Source organism: Balaenoptera acutorostrata, chromosome 10 (genome assembly GCF_949987535.1).
Source record: "Balaenoptera acutorostrata chromosome 10, mBalAcu1.1, whole genome shotgun sequence".
Classification (NCBI taxonomy): domain Eukaryota; kingdom Metazoa; phylum Chordata; class Mammalia; order Artiodactyla; family Balaenopteridae; genus Balaenoptera; species Balaenoptera acutorostrata.
Window position 1 is genome coordinate 77930106 of NC_080073.1, and position 21598 is coordinate 77951703.

Genomic DNA, 21598 nt, shown 5'->3' on the forward strand with positions numbered 1-21598 from the left:
ACCTCTGCTCTAGGCTATCCACTGCATTTGAAACAGAAGTCCAGACTGTTTACCTCAGCCTCCAAATCTCTACATGACCTGGACCCCCGTCCCTCAACCTCACGCCTCTGACCCCCTCCTCCCTCACCCGCTCCAGACACACTTCCCTCCATTTGTGCCTGGAACACGTCAAGCTTGTTCCCAGCACTGTGTGCCTGTGGTTCCCTTCACCAGAGCTGCCTGCCCATCTTCTGGGGGCTCATCCCAAAGCCATCTCTCAGAAAAGTCTCTCCCCAAAACCCAATCCAAGAGGCCGGGCTCCTCCCAACTGCCCATCACACACACACACACACACACACACACACACACACACACACACACTTCACAATACTCTATCACAGCACTCTGTTTCCTTTTCTTCAAGGCATCTAGTCCTTTCTGAATTGACCTGGCTCATCCCTCAGTTTTATATAGAATGTGAACTCCATGACAACAGAGAACGCATCTGCCCTACTCACTGTGCTAGACTCAGCGCCTGGCACATTGTAGGTGCTCAATAAAGATTTCTTGAAGTCAATGAAGGAATGAACGAAGCTTGTACTTGGAATCAACTAGCTCACTTAATTCAATTGGTACCTATTTGTATAGTAGATTTTTTCTTTCTCTTCAACGGCTACATTTATTTTTTTTAATTACAAGCCTATATATATTAGACTGTGTCTATTAGTGTGTTGTGAGTCACTCCTGTAATGTGGAGCAAAGTGACAAGACACAGAACAGGTGCCTGGCTTCATAGAGAAAGGCAGTAAGAACCCACGGCCCATCCCTTCAAACTACAAAGCTTCCTCAAAATTCTGGAAATTCTGGAATAGCATGATTTTAGAGCTAAATGTTCCCCTTCAGTTTCTCTTCACTCTATACTTTCTCTTCAATGTTCCACTTTTATGGAAATTTCTCAATGTCTCAAGAAGTCCGTCAAGCCGATTATCAAAGGGTCTTGAAAAAAATTCAGGCTTAAGATGAGCCAAGGTGTAAATAACCTCAGGATCATCTTCCTTTCCAGGAAATATCTAGATTCCTAACTCCAGCTGACATTCTCAGGCTTATTCCAGTTGCCCAGGCACCCAGCTAGCGCTTTCCTTGATGCTCTATTCTGAGAGCCTCAAAGAGGGTGGTAAATTGTGTGGGACCACAAACCTAACTGGGTGATGGAACACGTATTCCCCACAGTTGATGTGCGAAGGGCACAGACACACAGTGGAGGGGAAGTGAGTAACCAGCTGCCCAGGGTTCTGCTTGCAGGAAACTCCTCGGGGTGCTGGGCAAGCCCTTTGACACCTCAGTGTGGATTTCTCAACTGTAAATCACCTCCCCAGCCGCCGCGGCAGCAGCTCCTGCACAAATGCCTGGGACGGGGAGCCAATGTTCAGTGCCCACGTGTGACAAGTGGAAGTGAGGCAGGAGATAGATGGGCCCCAGGCTGAACAGCTGAAGTTTGTCCCCTGTGGAGAGATCCTCTAAGAGGAAAAGCAGGAGGAGCTAGGCCCTGCCCAGATAAGAGACCACATATTCTTCATTCTAGAGGTCAAGGAGACCTATACATGCACAGAAAGTCTCCTTGGAGGTCAAAAAGGGAGCAGTGTCAACCTACCCTTAGGCCTCTTCACTAGAATCCATCTTGGCTAAAAGATGCCCATGCGCACATGGGAGGGCCCTGAGATAACCCAAATACGGACTCAGAACCAGGCAAAGCAAGATGATTGGCCAAGGGAAACCCAGAAGCAATGCCCCATATGAGTAGATTCAAGCTACCATGAGGGCGCAACTCTGTCTCTGAGCCCGCCTGTGTGTGTATCCACACGTACACTTTTTTCCTCCTAATACACACTTTGCTTGTTTCACTACTTTCCGTTTCTCTGTGGAAATTCATTTTCTGCAAAGCCACACAGGCCAGGGGCTTGTCACTGGCCACTGGTCTAGTGGCTAAGATTCAGAGCTCACTGCCCCCGCCTGACTTCAGTCTCTGGCGGGAACCGAAATCCTGCCTCAAGCCGCTGCAGGCCGAGGTTACCTGAGATCAGAAACAGCAGCTGGAGGAAGCCAAGTCTGCAGCTCTCTCACCAGCTTCGGCAGGGCCGCCAGAACACCGTCCCCGAGGAAATCAGCGGGTGCTGGCAGCTCACCTGTGCCTCCTGGTGGCCCGAAGGCCATCCCTGAGCCGCAGTCAGCAGGACTTCCGTGTTGGCGGAATTCTGAACGCTGCTATGGCTCAGACAGTGCAGAATGTTACACTGTCACTCACTCTGCCCATCACATGCCACATTTGCTTGGGGGAGCTGGTAACCTCACCTCATATTTAATCACAAAGAATAAGCAGTTGGGGATTGGTTCAAGATGGCAGAGTAGAAGGACATGTGCTTACTCCCTCTGGCGAGAGCACCTTTATCACAACTAACTGCTGAACAATCATCGACAGGAAGACACTGGAACTCACCAAAAAAGATACCCCACATTCAAAGACAAAGGAGAAGCCACAATGAGACGGTAGGAGGGGCGCAATCACAATAAAATCAAATCCCATAACTGCTGGGTGGGTGACTCACAAACTGGAGAACACTTATACCACGGAAGTCCACCCACTGGAGTGAAGGTTCTGAGCCCCACGTCAGGCTTCCCAACCTGGGGGTCCGGCAACTAGAGGAGGAATTCCTAGAGAATCCGACTTTGAAGGCTAGTGGGATTTGATTGCAGGACTTCGACAGGACTGGGGGAAACAGAGACTCCACTCTTGGAGGGCACACACAAAGTAGTGTGTGCATCAGGACCCAGGGGGAAAGAGCAGTGATCCCATAGAAGACTGAACCACACTTAGCTGCTAGTGTTGGAGGGTCTCCTGCAGAGGTGGGGGGTGGCTGTGGCTCACCACGGGGACAAGGACACTGGCAGCAGGAGTTCTGGGACATACTCCTTGGCGTGAGCCCTCCCAGAGTCCGCCATTAGCCCCACCAAAGAGCTGGGTAGGCTCCAGTGCTGGGTGGCCTCAGGCCAAACAACCAACAGGGAGGGAACCCAGCCCCACCCATCAGCAGACAAGCAGATTAAAGTTTTACTGAGCTCTGCCCACCAGAGCAACACACAGCTCTGCCCACCACCAGTCCCTCCCATCAGGAAGCTTTCACAAGCCTCTTAGATAGCCTCATCCACCAGAGGGCAGACAGCAGAAGCAAGAGCAACTACAATCCTGCAGCCTGTGGGACGAAAACCACATTCACAGAAAGACAGACAAAATGAAAAGGCACAGGACTATGTACCAGATGAAGGAACAAGATAAAACCCCAGAAAAACAACTAAATGAAGTGGAGATAGGCAACCTTCCAGAAAAAGAATTCAGAGTAATGATAGTGAAGATGATCCAGGACCTCAGAAAAAGAATGGAGGCAAAGTTCGAGAAGATGCAAGAAATGTTTAACAAAGACCTAGAAGAATTAAAGAACAAACACCTAGAAGAATTACAGAACAAACAATACAGTAACTGAAATGAAAAATACACTACAAGGAATCAATCGCAGAATAACTGAGGCAGAAGAATGGGTAAGTGACCTGGAAGACAGAATGGTGGAATTCACTGCTGTGGAACAGAATAAAGAAAAAAGAATGAAAAGAAATGAAGCCAGCCTAAGAGACCTCTGGGACAACATTAAATGCACCAACATTTGCATGATAGGGGTCCCAGAAGGAGAAGAGAAAGAGAAAGGACCCAAGAAAATATTTGAAGAGATTATAGTCGAAAACGTCCCTAACCTGGGAAAGAAAATAGCCACCCAAGTCCAGAAAGCACAGAGAGTCCCAGGCAAGATAAACCCAAGGAGAAACACGCCAAGACACATGGTAATTAAATTGACAAAAACTAAAGACAAAGAAAAATATTAAAAGCAACAGGGAAAAATGACAAATAGCATACAAGGGAACTCCCATAAGGTTAACAGCTGATTTCTCAGCAGAAACTCTACAAGCCAGAACAGGGTGGCACGATATATTCAAAGTGATGAAAGGGAAGAACCTACAACCAAGATTACTCTACTGGGCAAGGATCTCATTCATATTTGACAGAGAAATCAAAAGCTTTACAGACAAGCGAAAGCTACAAGAATTCAGCACCACCAAACCAGCTCTACAACAAATGCTAACTTCTCTAAGTGGGAAACACAAGAGAAGAAAAGGACCTACAAAACCAAACCCAAAACAATTAAGAAAATGGTAATAGGAACATACATATTGATAATTACCTTAAATGTGAATGGATTAAATGCTCCAACCAAAAGACACAGACTGGCTGAATGGATACAAAAACAAGACCCAAAAATATGCTGTCTACAAGAGACCCACTTCAGACCTAGGGACACATACAGACTGAAAGTGAGGGGATGGAAAAAGAGATTCCATGCAAATGGAAATCAAAAGAAAGCTGGAGTAGCAATAGTCATATCAGATAAAATAGACTTTAAAATAAAGAATGTTATAAGAGACAAGGAAGGACACTACATAATGATTAATGACCAAGGGATCAATTCAAGAAGAAGATGTAACAATTATAAATACATATGCACCCAACATAGAAGCACCTCAATACATAAGGCAAATGCTAACAGCTATAAAAGAGGAAATCGACAGTAACAGAACAATAGTGGGGGACCTTAACACTTCACTTACACCACTGGACAGATCATCCAGACAGAAAATTAATAAGGAAACACAAGCTTTAAATGACACAATAGACCAGATTGATTTAGTTGATATTTATAGGGCATTCCATCTGAAAACAGCAGATTGCACTTTCTTCTCAAGTGCACATGGAACATTCTCCAGGATAGATCACATCTTGGGTCACAACTCAAGCCTCGGTAAATTTGAGAAAATTGAAATCATATCCAGCATCTTTTCCGACCACAACGTTATGAGATTAGAAATAAATTACAGGGAAAAAAACCGTAAAAAACAAACACATGGAGGCTAAACAATACGTTCTTAAATAACCAAGAGATCACTGAAGAAATCAAAGAGGAAATCAAATACCTAGAGACAAATGACAATGAAAACACGATGATCCAAAACCTATGGGATGTAGCAAAACCAGTTCTAAGAGGGAAGTTTATAGCAATGCAAGCCTACCACAAGAAACAAGAAAAATCTCAGATGAACAAGCTACCTTACCACCTAAAGGTTCTTTGAGAAGATAAACAAAATTTATAAACCTTTAGTCAGACTCATCAAGAAAAAGAGGGAGAGGACTCAAATCAATAAAATTAGAAATGAAAAAGGACACTGAAGAAATACAAAGCATCATAAGAGACTACTACAAGCAACTCTATGCCAATAAAATGGACAACGTGGAAGAAATGGACAAATTCTTACAAAGGTATAACCTTCCAAGACTGAACCAGGAAGAAATAGAAAATATGAACAGACCAATCACAAGTGATGAAATTGAAACTGTGATTAAAAACCTTCCAACAAACAAAAGTACAGGACCACAGGGCTTCACAGGTGAATTCTATCAAACATTTAGAGAAGAGCTAACACCCATCCTTCTCAAACTCTTCCAAAAAATTGCGGACGAAGGAACACTCCAAAACTAATTCTATGAGGCCACCATCACCCTGATACCAAAACCAGACAAAGATACTACAAAAAAAGAAAATTACAGACCAATATCACTGATGAATATAGATGCAAAAATCCTCAACAAAATACTAGCAAACAGAATCCAACAACACATTAAAAGGATCATACACCATGATCAAGTGGGATTTATCCCAGGGATGCAAGGATTCTTCAATATATGCAAATCAATCAATGTGATACACCATATTAAGAAACTGAAGAATGAAAAACATATGATCATCTCAATAGATGCAGAAAAAGCTTTTGACAAAATTCAACACCTATTTATGATAAAAACTCTCCAGAAAGTGGGCACAAAGGGAACCTACCTCAACATAATAAAGACCAGATAGGAGAAACCCACAGCAAACATCATTCTCAATGGTGAAAAACTGAAAGCATTTCCTCTAAGATCAGGAATAAGACAAGGATGTCCACTCTTGCCACTATTATTCAACATAGTTTTGAAAGTCCTAGCCACGGCAATCAGAGAGGAAAAAGAAATAAAAGGAATACAAATTGGAAAAGAACAAGTAAAACTGTCACTGTTTGCAGATGACATGATACTAAACATAGAGAATCCTAAAGATGACACCAGAAAACTACTAGAGCTAATCAATGAATTTGGTAAAGTTGCAGGATACAAAATTAATGTGCAGAAATCTCTTGCATTCCTATACAGTAACAATGAAAGATCAGAAAGAGAAATTAAGGAAACAATCCCGTTCACCATTGCAACAAAAAGAATAAAATACCTAGGAATAAACCTACCTAAGGAGGTAAAAGACCTGTACTCAGAAAACTATAAGACACTGATGAAAGAAATCAAAGATGACACAAACAGATGGAGATATATGATGTTCTTGGATTGGAAGAATCAGTCTTCTGAAAATGACTATACTACCCAAAGCAATCTACAGATTCAATGCAATCTCTATCAAATTACCAATGGCATTTTTTACAGAACTAGAACAAGAAATATTAAAATTTGTATGGAGACACAAAAGACCCCGAATATCCAAAGCAATCTTGAGGGAAAAAAGCAGAGGTGGAGGAATCAGACTCCCTGACTTCAGACTATACTACAAAGATACAGTAATCAAGGCAATATGGTATGGCACAAAAACAGAAATATAGATCAGTGGAACAAGATGGAAAGCCCAGAGATAAACCCACGCACCTATGGTCAACTAATCTATGATAAAGGAGGCAACGATATACAATGGAGAAAAGACAGTCTCTTCAATAAGTGGTGCTGGGAAAACTGGACAGCTACATGCAAAAGAATGAAATTAGAACACTCCCTAACACCATATAGAAAAATAAACGCAGAATGAATTAAAGATCTAAATGTAAGAGCGGACATGATAAAACTCTTAGAGGAAAACATAGGAAGAACACTCTTTGACATAAATCACAGCAAAATCTCTTGTGACCCACCTCCTACAGTAATGGAAATAAAAACAAAAGTAAACAAATGGGACCTAATGAAACTTAAAAGCTTTTGCACAGCAAAGGAAACTATAAACAAGAGAAAAAGACAACCCTCAGAATGGGAGAAAATATCTGCAAACGAATCAACGGACAAAGGATTAATCTCCAAAATATATAAACAGCTCATGCAGCTCAATATTAAAAAACAAACAACTCAATCAAAAAATGGGCAGAAGACCTAAATAGACATTTCTCCAAAGAAGACATACAGATGGCCAAGAGGCACATGAAAAGCTGCTCAACATCACTAATTATTAGAGAAATGCAAATCAAAACTACAATGAGGTATCACCTCACAGCAGTTAGAATGGGCATCATCAGAAAATCTACAAACAACAGATGCTGGAGAGGGTGTAGAGAAAAGGGAACCCTCTTGCACTGTTGGTGGGAATGTAAATTGATACAGTCACTATGGAGAACAGCATGGAGGTTCCTTAAAAAACTAAAAATAGAATTACCATATGACCCAGCAACCCCACTATCAGGCATATACACAGAGAAAACCATAATTCAAAAAGACACATGAACCCCAATGTTCATTGCAGCACTATTTACAATAGCCAGGTCATGGAAGCAACCTAAATGCCCATTGACAGATGAATGGACAAAGAAGATGTGGTACATGTATATACAATGGTACATTACCAGCCATAAAAAGGAATGAAATTGGGTCATTTGTAGAGACACGGATAGACCTAGAGACTGTCATACAGAGTGAAGTAAGTCAGAAAGAGAAAAACAAATATCATATATTAATGCATATATGTGGAATCTAGAAAAATGGTACAGATGAACTGGTTTGCAAGGCAGCAATAGAGACAGAGATGTAGAGAATAAATGTATGGACACCAAGGGGGGAAAGTGGGGTGGTGGTGGTGGGATGAATTGGGAGATTGGGATTGACATATATACATTAATATGTATAACATAGATAACTAATAAGAACCTGCTGTATAAAAAATAGATAAATTAAATTAAATTAAAAAAAAGAGAGAAGGCCATCCCCTTCCCCTTCCTATGGACCAGGCCAATACTTTATGCTAGGATCCCTGAGTTCAGTGTTAGCCCAAGATTAGGTCCCAGGGCTTTGTAACTGTCAACACTTTGAAGGGATGCATTTCCCGGCTCCTACTCATAGACCAACCTCCTGGCTCAGCATTCTTATTGGGGTCAAAGGTAATTTGTGCAAGACTGATTTGTTAACACAAATCCCTCTCGAACCTGAACAACTAAGTCCTTCAAGGGCTCCCAGCTCCCTTTTATGAGCCCACACACCTCTCCCTCCTCCTTCCTCTCATTTCCACAGACACCCCAGAAACCAGAGGTCTGAATGAAAGCCTGACCTTTTCGTTTTTAGAGCTAGAAAGGTCTATGAGAGGCTCCAGGTGATGATGGGGAAGAGAATGTTCTCTGCTTTCCGGTTCTGTTTGGCTTTTTAAAAACAAGCCTTGGGGGCTTCCCTGGTGTCGCAGTGGTTGAGAATCTGCCTGCCAATGCAGGGGACACGGGTTCCAGCCCTGGTCTGGGAAGATCCCACATGCCGCGGAGCAACTCGGCCCGTGAGCCACGATTACTGAGCCTGTGCGTCTGGAGCCTGTGCTTCGCAACAAGAGAGGCCGCGATAGTGAGAGGCCCGCGCACCGCGATGAAGAGTGGCCCCCGCTTGCCGCAACTAGAGAAAGCCCTCGCACAGAAACGAAGACCTAACACAGCCAAAAATAAATAAATTAATTAATTAATTTAAAAACAAAAACAAAAAAAACCAAGCCTCCCCCAGACTCAGGGTAGCGGAGCCGAGATCTTATCTGGGCTGCAGCCTGGAGCTCTGGGACATGCAGAGTAAGTGAGCGGAGTAGAGAGGGACGGCTTTGTCATTCAGATCATACAGCAGCTTCTCGGAACTGGGCTCCGGAAGGAGCAACCCTCGTGTGTGTGGTGTGTGTGGTGTGTGTATGTGTGTGTGTGTGTGTGTGTGTGTGTGTGTGTGTGTGTGTGCAGACCCACAGATAAGAAAACTCCCTGTGCTCCGGGTTCCCCTGTCAGGATTCCCTCTCAGCACCCAATTCTTAGGGGTTGCTCCCCGGGGAAAAGGTTTGGGAGAACTGGGTTCGAATTCCATCACCCTCCCCGCAAAGATCCCAGAGCTGTTCGGAGGGCGGCAGGGAAGGTGAGCCCAGCTCCGGCTTGGAGGTGGGTGCGGGCGGGGTCCCAGCCCTCCAGCCCTCCAGCCCCCAGCCTCCCCCAGCCTCCCATCCCCATCCTCTCAGCCCGCAATCTCCCAGCCCCCCAGCCGGCGGCAGCCCCCGGCTCCCACCCGCCCCGGGGTCCCTCCTCACCCGGGCGCCGCCGGGAACCGGAACCGGGCGCGCCGACCCCGTCTGCTGCTTGCTCGCTGCCGGTACCGCGGGCTCCGTAGCCCGCTGTCACCGGGTCACCGTGGCCGCGGGGCGGCGGGCGAGGGGCTTCGCGCTGGCTTCGCGCTCCTTCTGCCCCGCGCGGTCTGGTCGCCCCGACTCTGACCTCCCCCGGCGCCGCAGGAGGAGGGACGGGGAGGAGCTGGGGCCGCCGTCCTCCCACCAGCAGAGGCGCTGGGACGCTGGCGAGCTCGGCGCACACAGCACCCTCCCAGGGCCGGGGGTCTGCAGTCTGGACCCGCGGGTTAACTTAACCCCCTTCCCCCCGCGGGACCGACCCACGCGTGCAGAGAGCGGGTGCTGCGCCCCCAGTTCCTGTTCTCAGGCTCGATTCCGATCAGATCTTTCCCAGTTCCATTCACCCCCCATTGCGCCGACCTTGCTAGTTTCACTAAATTCCCGGTTACTTTGTTTCCATCTGCAATCCGCAATGCACTGCGCAGTCCGCTTTCCGGTTTATGGTACATTGGAACTAGAAATTATGCGGACGATGCTCCGGCTTGGAAGGCCTGCCACTGAGTTAGTTTCATTTCTCCGTGGAAATACAGTGAAGGGCAATCAGGAAGAGCTTTTATGACTTGGGTGGGGGAAATGGTGTAAAAAGGGGCCATCTCATAGCTCAGCTTAAACCCAGTTCTTTGAGGTTTAGCTGAAATTCCTTCCTTCATTTTCCAATGCTTTCTCCTCAATCCAACTTTCTAATTTTAAAATATTCATTTAAAGCTTCAGTTAGAGACTCAGAGAAAGTAGTTTGACATTCATGGGTGGAGTTAATGTTTTATGTTTTTAGCTAGTGATTTTGGGCTTTTTGGCAAGGTTGACAGGATTGTAGATGAAATTTATTTTATTTTTATTTGGAGGACTCCAGATTAAGAAGGCATGGATTAGAGCTCCTTTCTCACACTTATTAGTGATGTCACTTTGGGCAAGTTCTTTATCCTCTCTGCTTCTCAGCTTCCTCAAAGGTAAAATGGAAATAATCAAAGTACATTAGTCAGAGGCACCTTGTGAGAATGAAATGCAAATGTATGTGAAGTGCTTAGGACAGAGCATACACAGTGCTATCTAATAGTATTATCTTTAAAGAAGCAGTGACTTATTTAAACCTGACAATAGGTGAAAATTTAGACTATCTCAGCCTAATGACAATTTCCTGTACTTCCTGGGATAACCGCCTATGAAACAAATTGCCCCAGAATATTGATCTAAAAGGGTACATGATACCTTACGTAAGAGGTCTCTAAGGACTTCCTCCCTTTAACCTTAAGACAGGATGAAGATTCAGAAGACACAATCAGAAAATTCATCATCACACCTAAACAGGTGGTGGGCTTTGAAAGCAGGTCTTGAAGGCAAGTATGAAATATTTTCTCTCTTTCTTTCCATGCCAACTCTGTGCTTCCTCCCATTGTAATCAGATTACTCTCTCTGAGGATGTCAGACTGGTTGGCATTTAGCAGGTTAATGTCCTGAGAAGGTCCCCAGTGTAGGGTTGCCAGATTTAGCAAATGAAATACAGGACACCCAGTTAAATTTGAATTTCAGACAAATGACAAAAAGGTTTTAGTATAAGTAGGTTCCATACAATATTTGGAACCTACTTATACTCATAATTATGTGTTGTTTATTTGAAATTCAAATTTAACTGGGCTTCCTGTAATTTTTCTGGCAACCCTAGTCCAGTGAAATGAATAAAGAATGGACCTCATATTCCGAAGGATGGCAAGTCAACGTAGACATACAGATTATAAGGTGGATCTGATATGGGCTTTGTTTTTGTTTTGATGTGGTGAAAAAAATAAGGTACTTGTGTTTATAAATTGATTCTTTGTTGACCTGTTTCTTATCTCTTAATTCTTACTCCCATTTCCCATCAATATAGAAGTGCTTCTTTACTCTTTAACAGGAAAAAACTGATGACTCTGTCCTCAATCAAGATTTTGGAATAAATAGTAATAATGTGCTCAATAGTGTTTTCAAATAGTGTTTATTAAGGGCAAACTGTATGTTAGGTACCATTTCAAGGATGACTATCCCTGGAGGCTAAGGAAATCACACCATAGCAAGTGAGCCCTTGTAGGTAAATATAGGACTGTGGGGTTTCTGAGAAGTGAGTTATTAATTCTCCTTGGAAGGGGTGGAAGTGAAAGTCATTCTCACTGCACAGGATCCAAGGAAAAGAGGCTCCAAGACAAACGAGGAGGGAAACCCCCGGCGGCCTGGAAACTAACCCAACCTGATTAAAGTAATGAAGCTGGAAGAAACAATGGGATTCTATAAAACTAAAAGTATGATTGGGAACTTGGAAACCCTCGAGGCCCTTAGAAGGTAACAGAATGCAAAAGAAAAAATTAAAAGATTAAATTACTTACATTTAAAATTAAAAACAATTAAAGTTAAAACTAGAAACTCCAAGAGGGAAAATGTCCAGGAAAGGCATGATGTAAGTGTGATATAATTTAAAATGGATTGATTTTGAGCTATTGGGTGGAGACGCCATTAAACCTGAAATCTAAAAATATACTTCTCTGAAAGGCCCAGAGAAGAAAGTATGATCCAAGTATTCCACTAGACCATCGAAAACAACATTCACCTAGTCTAATAGTGCAAGCATGCTTATTGGTTTTCAACTCTTAGAAACACCTTTTAAACAAGCCAAAGAAGAATGAACTATGATTATACAGGAGAATGTAAATATGATTGATTTTTAAAATGTAGAAGTACCTATAGGTAAGTAGGTAGAAGGAGGTAGAAGTGAGGCCTACTAGGGTGGAAAAAAGGTTGAGTTACTAAGGGTCTCATTTTGGAAAAAGTCGAGAGTCAAAAGAGATAATGTCCATAGTTAGTAGAACAAAAAGTAAAAAGGTCTGGATGCACAGTGAATTTGCAGAGGAGAGATGTAGTGGAGGGCCTGAGTAGAGAGATGTAACTCTATTAGGAGGGTTAGAGAAGAGAAAAGATAGGACCAGGATGGATGTGAGCTAAAATGCTCACTCTCCTAGTAGAAATTAGATAGACAGTGACTAGGATGATACACCAAGAAATAATAATATAGCATATTATTTTGGAAACATGGAGATCACCAGATATCTAAAAAGGAAAATCATTAAGAGTGACTACCTTTGGGGAATTGGGCTGGGGTTGGGGTGAGTTGAGATGGGAGACTCTGGCTTCTCCCTTTTAGCACTTCAGTACCATTTAACTATTTGGGATATGGGCATGATACATTGATTAAATATTTAAAATTTTTGAATAGGAACTTGTGAAAAGGAAGCCTTCGCCAAGACAGAGGCTTTCCAGAATGAGTAGGAGTTCATCTAGAAGGAAGAGGGAGGCATCCCACAGAATGTGGAACTGCATGAGCCAAGGCACCGGAGCCTAGACGTGAAGGATACACCTTGGTGATGTCCAGTCCTCCACTGTGACAAGGGCATCAGGTATACAGATAGGAACCATGGCATTTTTGTTCCCCTGTGTCCAATACAGAGCCTGGCCCACAGTAGTTGCCCAATAGATGTTTTCTGAATGAATAAGAAATATTTTGGGGCAATGGGGAACCATCAAAGTTTTTAAGCAGAGCAGTAGCATTACTTATTTTTAGAAGATGGCTTTGAACTGAAAACAGATAAGTTGAGATTGGAGAAACCAAAAGCAGGGGATGAATTAGGAGACTATTAGGTGAAAGGTGATATAAAACAGGTTAGTGACAGTGGGGACTGAGATTGGAAGATCTACTTGAGAGATATGAACAAGGCAGAAATGGCCGTGAGGGATAAAGCAGAGGGATGAGTCCAAAATGGCCGTGAGATTTCTAGCTGGGGAAACCAGGTAGATGATGGAGCCATTGATTGACACAGGAACTTAGGGAAAAGGAACAGGTTGTAGAAGTGGGATCATAAACACAATTCTGTGTATATTGAGTTTGAAAGACCTGAGGATGATGTTTATAAATTGTGGGTCTTGAACCACTGATGGCTTATGAAATCTACTTGGTGAGTGGGTACAAATATTTTTTAATGAAATGGAACATGACAACTTTTAAAGTGCATCACACATGGTAAAGTTTAGTGTTGTTGCATAGAATTTGATTTCCGTAGCATATATATGTAACTGACATAAAACCTATTTTCTGCAGTATGTCAAAAAAATAGTTTGAGACCCTTTGCCCTTGGGTACCAAGTGGTGTGTGAAGTCAACTTATCCCTGCTCGAGAGAGCCACTGTGCACATTTTCCAACTCTCTCTGCAGTGACTTCATGTAGGTGGCTTGAATTCACCAAATACTACAAAATGTGATTTTTCTCCCCTCTAGTGAGCCAGCACACTGAGTGGTTAGTTGTACAGGTCTGAAGCTCAATACAGAGACCTGGGCAGAAGTCATTTATTTAGAGATAAAAATACTGAGAGTGCATGGAATTGGTATGGAGAGTTTTTAGACAGGGTAGAGGTAGAAAAAATTGTAAGGAACAGTCACATTCATGGAAGGTAAGAGGAAGAGGAGGTCGTGAATGAAATTGTGAGGTTGGTCAAAGTGAGGATAGAAAATGGGAGAGAGAAGCTTTACAGAAGTCAAGAGAGAAAGGAGTTTTAAAAATATGATCGACACTGTTGATTAAATAGAATTGACTAAAGCAAGGGCTGTGGGATTTCCCAATCAGGAAGGCATTGGTGACACCTAAGACCAGTTTGAGTATAATAGAGGGGTGAAGGCAGGGAGTCAGTAAGGAATAAAGGGTACAAAGACAATATGTGTCGACTACTTTTAAGACATTTTATGGAAAAGAAAAGACATATGGCTATAGTTTGAGTGAAAGAAAGCACGAGGAGAGTGAAAATCTGGGGAATGGCAATGAGAACTGCCTGAGGATGTGTGAAGCTTTCTGAGTCCCATGGTGACTGGAATCCACTCCTTAGTCATGGATTCAGTCTGTCTGGTGATGTGCTTTCCCTGGCCATGTTTGCCAGTCCAGGAACTAGACCACAGAGGGGGGCTATCTGGGGTTGGAAACTAGGAGAGCAGACTGGCCAGAGGCAGTGAAAAATGAGGGAATTGTCATTAACGGAAAAAGATAGAATTTTTAGATGGAAATCCAAACAAAACAAAGGAGAAAAATATAGAATATGAGGGTTCCGCCATAACCCCAACCTCATTAGGTAGTTATTTAACAACTTAGTGCACGTCTTCCAGATACTTTTCCAGAGGTAAATGCGGTAATTAAGAGGGCTGAGTCAGACAGACCTGGGCTCGAATCCAGTTCTACCTTTACTGGCTCTAAGGCCCTGGGCAATTTACAGACTTTAAACCCCTCAGTTTCCTAATCTGTGAAACAGAAATAATAATATCATCTATATCACAAGGGCTCAGTGAGTATTAAAAGAGATAATGCATGTAAATTGCTTAGAACAGTATTTGGCAAGCAGAACGAGCCCCTGATATATAGATATGTACCTATATATCTATACATCAATACACACATATGTATATATACTCATACACCTATGGGAAAGAGATTTCATGTCCATATTACTATACTACACACATATATATACTCACACAGCTATGGGAAAGAGACTTCATATCTATATGACTATACATATACGTAACATGAATAACCAGGAAGAACTGAAAAATATTGGTGATTTGAGTGGGATAGAAGAGACTACCCTGAAGCAGCGTGATAGAAGTGGGGTGGTAGAAGGTCATGATCGAGAATGGAATCTGAAACACAAGACCTCAGAGGTGAAGCACTTCCAGAGGACGGCAGGTCCCAGATGGCCATGCCTCTAAGTTTCAAAAGTGGAGAACGGATGAAGAATCTTTTATTCAGTATTTTAGCCAATTCCAAAAGTCATCATCCAATGCCAGGCTTAGGCTTCATTCCTCCTTGGCAGGTCTTAATGCCTTCTGTAGACTTGGTTTACTTATGGACTCTTGGAACTGTGGATGTCACAACCGGCTTTTGTATTCATTCAGTAATTGGACTCTAAGATCTGGCTTGCCAAACCGGTCTCCAGGACATTTTTCCTTGCCTGAGTCATTGATAACACCGCTACTAACCCCAATCAAGATGTAGGAGGCTTTGTGCTAAGTCCAAGGCACCTGGTGGCACTGTGATTCACAGCTGCCTGGCTCCTTTATTCTGTTGCCATGTTATTTGATTCTACACTCACAGTGGCATCCATTTTCTCCTTCCCATTCCTACTGTTACCACAGCTAATCAAGGTCCTTAAAAGCTCTACCCTTGACAATTACAAAATGTTTCTTTTGTTTGTGTGAGTTATAAGTGCTCATTCAACTAATCTAAATTCAAAGTATGTTCTTTTAAGCTTTTCCCCATATAAACAAGTACATACATATAAACTAAATTATTGCTCATTTTTGAACTTTATTTATTTATTTTTTATTCAGCAGGTTCTTATTAGTCATCAGTTTTATGCACATCAGTGTATACATGTCAATCCCAATCTCCCAATTCATCACACCCCCACCCCCACCCCCCGCTGCTTTCCCCCCTTGGTGTCCATACATATGTTCTCTACATCTGTGTCTCAATTTCTGCCCTGCAAACTGGTTCATCTGTACCATTTTTCTAGGTTCCACATACATGCATTAATATACAATATTTGTTTTTCTCTTTCTGACTTACTTCACTCTGTATGACAGTCTCTAGATCCTTCCACGTCTCAACAAATGACCCAATACCGTTCCTTTTTATGGCTGAGTAATATTCCATTGTATATATGTACCACATCTTCTTTATCCAGTCGTCTGTTGATGGGCATTAAGGTTGCTTCAATAACCTGGCTATTGTAAATAGTGCTGCAGTGAACACTGGGGTGCATGTGTCTTTTAGAATTATGGTTTTCTCCGGGTATATGCCTAGTAGTGGGATTGCTGGATCATATGGTAATTCTATTTTTAGCTTTTTAAGGAACCTCCATACTGTTTTCCATAGTGGCTGTATCAATTTACATTCCCACCACCAGTGCATAGAGGGTTCCCTTTTCTCCACACCTTCTCCAACATTTGTTGTTTGTAGATTTTCTGATGATGCCCATTCTAACTGGTGTGAGGTGATACCTCATTGTAGTTTTGATTTGCATTTCTCTAATAATTAGTGAGGTTGAGCAGCTTTTCATGTGCCTCTTGGCCATCTGTATGTCTTCTTTGGAGAAATGTCTATTTAGGTCTTCTGCCCATTTTTTGATTGAGTTGTTTGTTTTTTTAATATTAAGCTGCATGGACTGTTTATATATTTTGGAGATTATGCCTTTGTCCATTGATTCGTTTACAAATATTTTCTCCCATTCTGAGGGTTGTCTTTTCGTCTTGTTTATGGTTTCCTTTCCTGTGCAAAAGCTTTGAAGTTTCATTCGGTCCCATTTGTTTATTTTTGTTTTTATTTCCATTACTCTAGGAGGTGGATCAAAAAAGATCTTGCTGTGATTTATGTCAAAGAGTGTTCTTCCTATGTTTTCCTCTAAGAGTTTTATAGTGTCTGCTCTTACATTTAGGTCTCTAATCCATTTTGAGTGTATTTTTGTGTATGGTGTTAGGGAGTGTTCTAATTTCATTCTTTTACATGTAGCTGTCCAGTTTTCCCAGCACCACTTATTGAAGAGACTGTCTTTTCTCCATTGTATACCCTTGCCTCCTTTGTCATAGTTTAGTTGACCATAGGTGCGTGGGTTTATCTCTGGGCTTTCCATCTTGTTCCATTGATCTATATTTCTGTTTTTGTGCCTTACCATATTGTCTTGATTACTGTAGCTTTGTAGTATAGTCTGAAGTCAGGGAGTCTGATTTCTCCAGCTCCGCTTTTTTCCCTCAAGACTGCTTTGGCTATTCGGGGTCTTTTGTGTCTCCATACAAATTTTAAGATTTTTTGTTCTAGTTCTGTAAAAAATGCCATTGGTAGTTTGATAGGGATTGCATTGAAACTGTAGATTGCTTTGGGTAGTATAGTCATTTTCACAAGATTGATTCTCCCAGTCCAAGAACATGGTATATCTCTCCATCTGTTGGTATCATCTTTAATTTCTTTCATCAGTGTCTTATAGTTTTCTGCATACAGGTCTTTTGTCTCCCTAGGTAGGTTTATTCCTAGGTATTTTACTCTTTTTGGTGCAATGGTAAATGAGGGTGTTTCCTTAATTTCTCTTTCAGATTTTTCATCATTAGTGTATAGGAATGCAAGAGATTTCTGTGCATTAATTTTGTATCCTGCAACTTTACCAAATTCATTGATTAGCTCTAGTAGTTTTCCAGTGGCATTTTTAGGATTCTCTATGTATAGTATCATGTCATCTGAAAACTGTGACAGTTTTACTTGTTCTTTTCCAATTTGTGTTCCTTTTATTTCTTTTACTTCCCTGATTGCCGTGGCTAGGACTTCCAAAACTATGTTGAATAATAGTGGTGAGAGTGGACATCCTTTATTGTTCCTGATCGTAGAGGAAATGCTTTCAGTTTTTCACCATTGAGAATGATGTTTGCTGTGGGTTTGTCCTATATGGCCTTTACTATGCTGAGGTAAGTTCCCTCTATGCCCACTTTCTGAAGAGTTTTTATAATAAATAGGTGTTGAATTTTGTCAGATTTTTCGGCATCTATTGAGAGGATCATATGGTTTTTCATCTTCAATTTGTTAATTTGGTGTATCACATTGATTGATTTGCGTTTATTGAGGAATTCTTGCATCCCTGGGTTAAATCCCACTTGATCATGGTGTATGATCCTTTTAATGTGTTGTTGGATTCTGTTTGCTAGTATTTTGTTGAGGATTTTTACATCTATATTCATCAGTGATATTGGTCTGTAGTTTTCTTTTTTTGTAATATCTTTGTCTGGTTTTGGTATCAGGGTGATGGTGGCCTCATAGAATGAGTTTGGGAGTGTTCCTTCCTCTGCAAATTTTTGGAAGAGTTTGAGAAGGATGGGTGTGAGCTCTTCTCTAAATGTCTGATAGAATTCACCTGTGAAGCCCTGTGGTCCTGGACTTTTGTTTGTTGGAAGATTTTTAATCACAGTTTCAATTTCATTACTTGTGATTGATCTGTTCATATTTTCTATTTCTTCCTGGTTCAGTCTTGGAAGGGTATACCTTTGTAAGAACTTGTCCATTTCTTCCAGGTTGTCCATATTCTTGGCATAGAGTTGCTTGTAGTAGTCTCTTATGATGCTTTGTATTCCTGCGGTGTCTGTTGTAACTTCTCCTTTTTCATTTCTAATTTTATTGATTTGAATCCTCTCCCTCTTTTTCTTGATGAGTCTGACTAATGGTTTATCAATTTTGTTTATCTTCTCAAAGAACCAGATTTTAGTTTTATTGATCTTTGCTATTGTTTTCTTTGTTTCTATTTCACTTATTTCTGCTCTGATCTTTATGATTTCTTTCCTTCTACTAACTTTAGGTTTTGTTTGTTCTTCTTTCTCTAGTTCCTTTAGGTGTGAGGTTAGATTGTTTATTTGAGATTTTTCTTGTTTCTTGAGGTAGGCCTGTATAGCTATAAACTTCCCTCTTAGAACTGCTTTTGCTGCATCCCAAAGCTTTTGGATCGTCGTGTTTTCATTGTCATTTGTCTCTAGGTATTTTTTGATTTCCTCTTTGATTTCTTCAGTGATCTCTTGGTTATTTAGGAACGTATTGTTTAGCTGCCATATGTTTGTGTTTTTTACGTTTCTTTCCTTTAATTCATTTCTAATCTCATAGCATTGTGGTCAGAAAACATGCCTGATATGGTTTCAATTTTCTTAAATCTACTGAGGCTTGATTTGTGACCCAAGATGTGATCTATCCTGGAGAATGTTCCATGCACACTTGAGAAGAAAGTGTAGTCTTCTGTTTTTGGATGGAATGTCCTATAAGTATGAATTAAATCTATCTGGTCTATTGTGTCATTTAAAGCTTGTTTTTCCTTATTAATTTTCTGCTTGGATGATCTGTCCATTGGTGTAGGTGAGGTGTTAAAGTCCCCCACTATTATTGTGTTACTGTCGATTTCCTCTTTTATAGCTGTTAGCATTTGCCTTATGTATTGAGGTGCTCCTATGTTGAGTGCATATATATTTATAATTGTTATATCCTCTTCTTGGATTGATCCCTTGATCATTATGTAGTGTCCTTCCTTGTCTCTTGCAACATTCTTTATTTTAAAGTCTATTTTATCTGATAGGAGTATTGCTACTCCAGCTTTCTTTTTTTTTTTTTATTAATTTATTTATGACTGTGTTGAGTCTTCGTTTCTGTGCGAGGGCTTTCTCTAGTTGCGGCAAGTGGGGACCACTCACTCTTCATCGCGGTGCGCAGGCCTCTCACCATTGCGGCCTCTCTTGTTGCGGAGCACAGGCTCCAGACGCGCAGGCTCAGTAATTGTGGCTCACGGGCCCAGTTGCTCCGTGGCATGTGGGATCTTCCCAGACCAGGGCTCGAACCCGTGTCCCCTGCATTGGCAGGCAGATTCTCAACCACTGCGCCACCAGGGAAGCCCTCTCCAGCTTTCTTTTGATTTCCATTTGCATGGAATCTCTTTTTCCATCCCCTCACTTTCAGTCTGTATGTGTCCCTAGGTCTGAAGTGGGTCTCTTGTAGACAGCATATATTTGGGTCTTGTTTTTGTATCCATTCAGGAAGCTTGTGTCTTTTGGTTGGAGCATTTAATCCATTCACGTTTAAGGTAATTTTTGATATGCATGTTCCTATGACCATTTTCTTAATTGTTTTGGGTTTGTTTTTGTAGGTCCTTTTCTTCTCTTGTGTTTCCCACTTAGAGAAGTTCCTTTAGCATTTGTTGTAGAGCTGGTTTGGTGGTGCTGAATTCTCTTAGTTTTTGCTTGTCTGTAAAGCTTTTGATTTCTCCATAGAATCTGAATGAGATCCTTGCTGGGTAGAGTAATCTTGGTTGTAGGTTCTTCCCTTTCATCACTTTAAGTATATCGTGCCACTCCCTTCTGGCTTGTAGAGTTTCTGCTGAGAAATCAGCTGTTAACCTTATGGGAGTTCCCTTGTATGTTATTTGTCATTTTTCCCTTGCTACTTCCAATAATTTTTCTTTGTCTTTAATTTTTGCCGATTTGATTACTATGTGTCTCGGTGTGTTTCTGCATGGGTTTATCCTGTATGGGACTCTCTGTGCTTCCTGGACTTGGGTGGCTATTTTCTTTCCCATGTTAGGGACGTTTTTGACTATAATCTCTTCAAATATTTTCTTGGGTCCTTTCTCTCTCTCTTCTCCTTCTGGGACCCCTATAATGCGAATGTTGTTGCGTTTAATGTTGTCCCAGATATCTCTTAGGCTGGCTTCATTTCTTTTTATTCTTTTTTCTTAATTCTCTTCCACAGCAGTGAATTCCACCATTCTGTCTTCCAGGTCACTTATCCGTTCTTCTGCCTCAGTTATTCTGCTATTGATTCCTTCTAGTGTAGTTTTCATTTCAGTTATTTTATTGTTCATCTCTGTTTGCTTGTTCTTTAATTTTTCTATGTCTTTGTTAAACATTTGTTGCATCTTCTCGATCTTTGCCTCCATTCTTTTTCCGAGGTCCTGGATTATCTTCACTATCATTATTCTAAATTCTCTTTCTGGAAGGTCGCCTATCTCCACTTCATTTAGTTGTTTTTCTGGGGTTTTATCTTGTTCCTTCATCTGGTACATAGCCCTCTGCCTTTTCATCTTGTCTATCTTGCTGTGAATGTGGTTTTTGTTCCACAGGCTGCAGGATTGTAGTTCTTCTTGCTTCTGCTGTCTGCCCTCTGGTGGATGAGGCTATCTAAGAGGATTGTGCAGGTTTCCTGATGGGAGGGACAAAAAAGACACCCACATCCAAAGACCAAGGGGAAGCTGCAATGAGATGGTAGGAGGGGTAAAATCACAATCAGTAATATTCTATTTTAACTTAGCTGTATAATACTAACTTTTCACCAAGCCAATAAATATACATCTACAGTATCATTTTAAAAGTCTGTATATTATTCTCCTTTATAGTGGAAATCTGGGTTATTTCTTAGAAAACTTGGTTTTTTATATTTTGTAATTTTTAAAATAGCACTT

At 41.6% G+C, this 21598-nt stretch overlaps 1 protein-coding gene across 3 annotated transcripts in view; it reads right to left on the reverse strand.

Annotated features, from left to right (window-relative positions):
• Nucleotides 1–9673, reverse strand: part of PLA2G7 (phospholipase A2 group VII) — a 42347-nt gene extending 32674 nt beyond the window's left edge. For 2 of the 3 annotated variants that reach the window (XM_057555788.1, XM_057555787.1), the window contains exon 1: nucleotides 9471–9673. The gene's annotated coding sequence lies outside the window, so the exon portion shown is untranslated. The remainder of the gene's footprint in view (nucleotides 1–9470) is intronic. The other variant, XM_057555789.1, reaches the window with a different exon arrangement.
• Between the last annotated feature and the right edge of the window lie 11925 nt (nucleotides 9674–21598).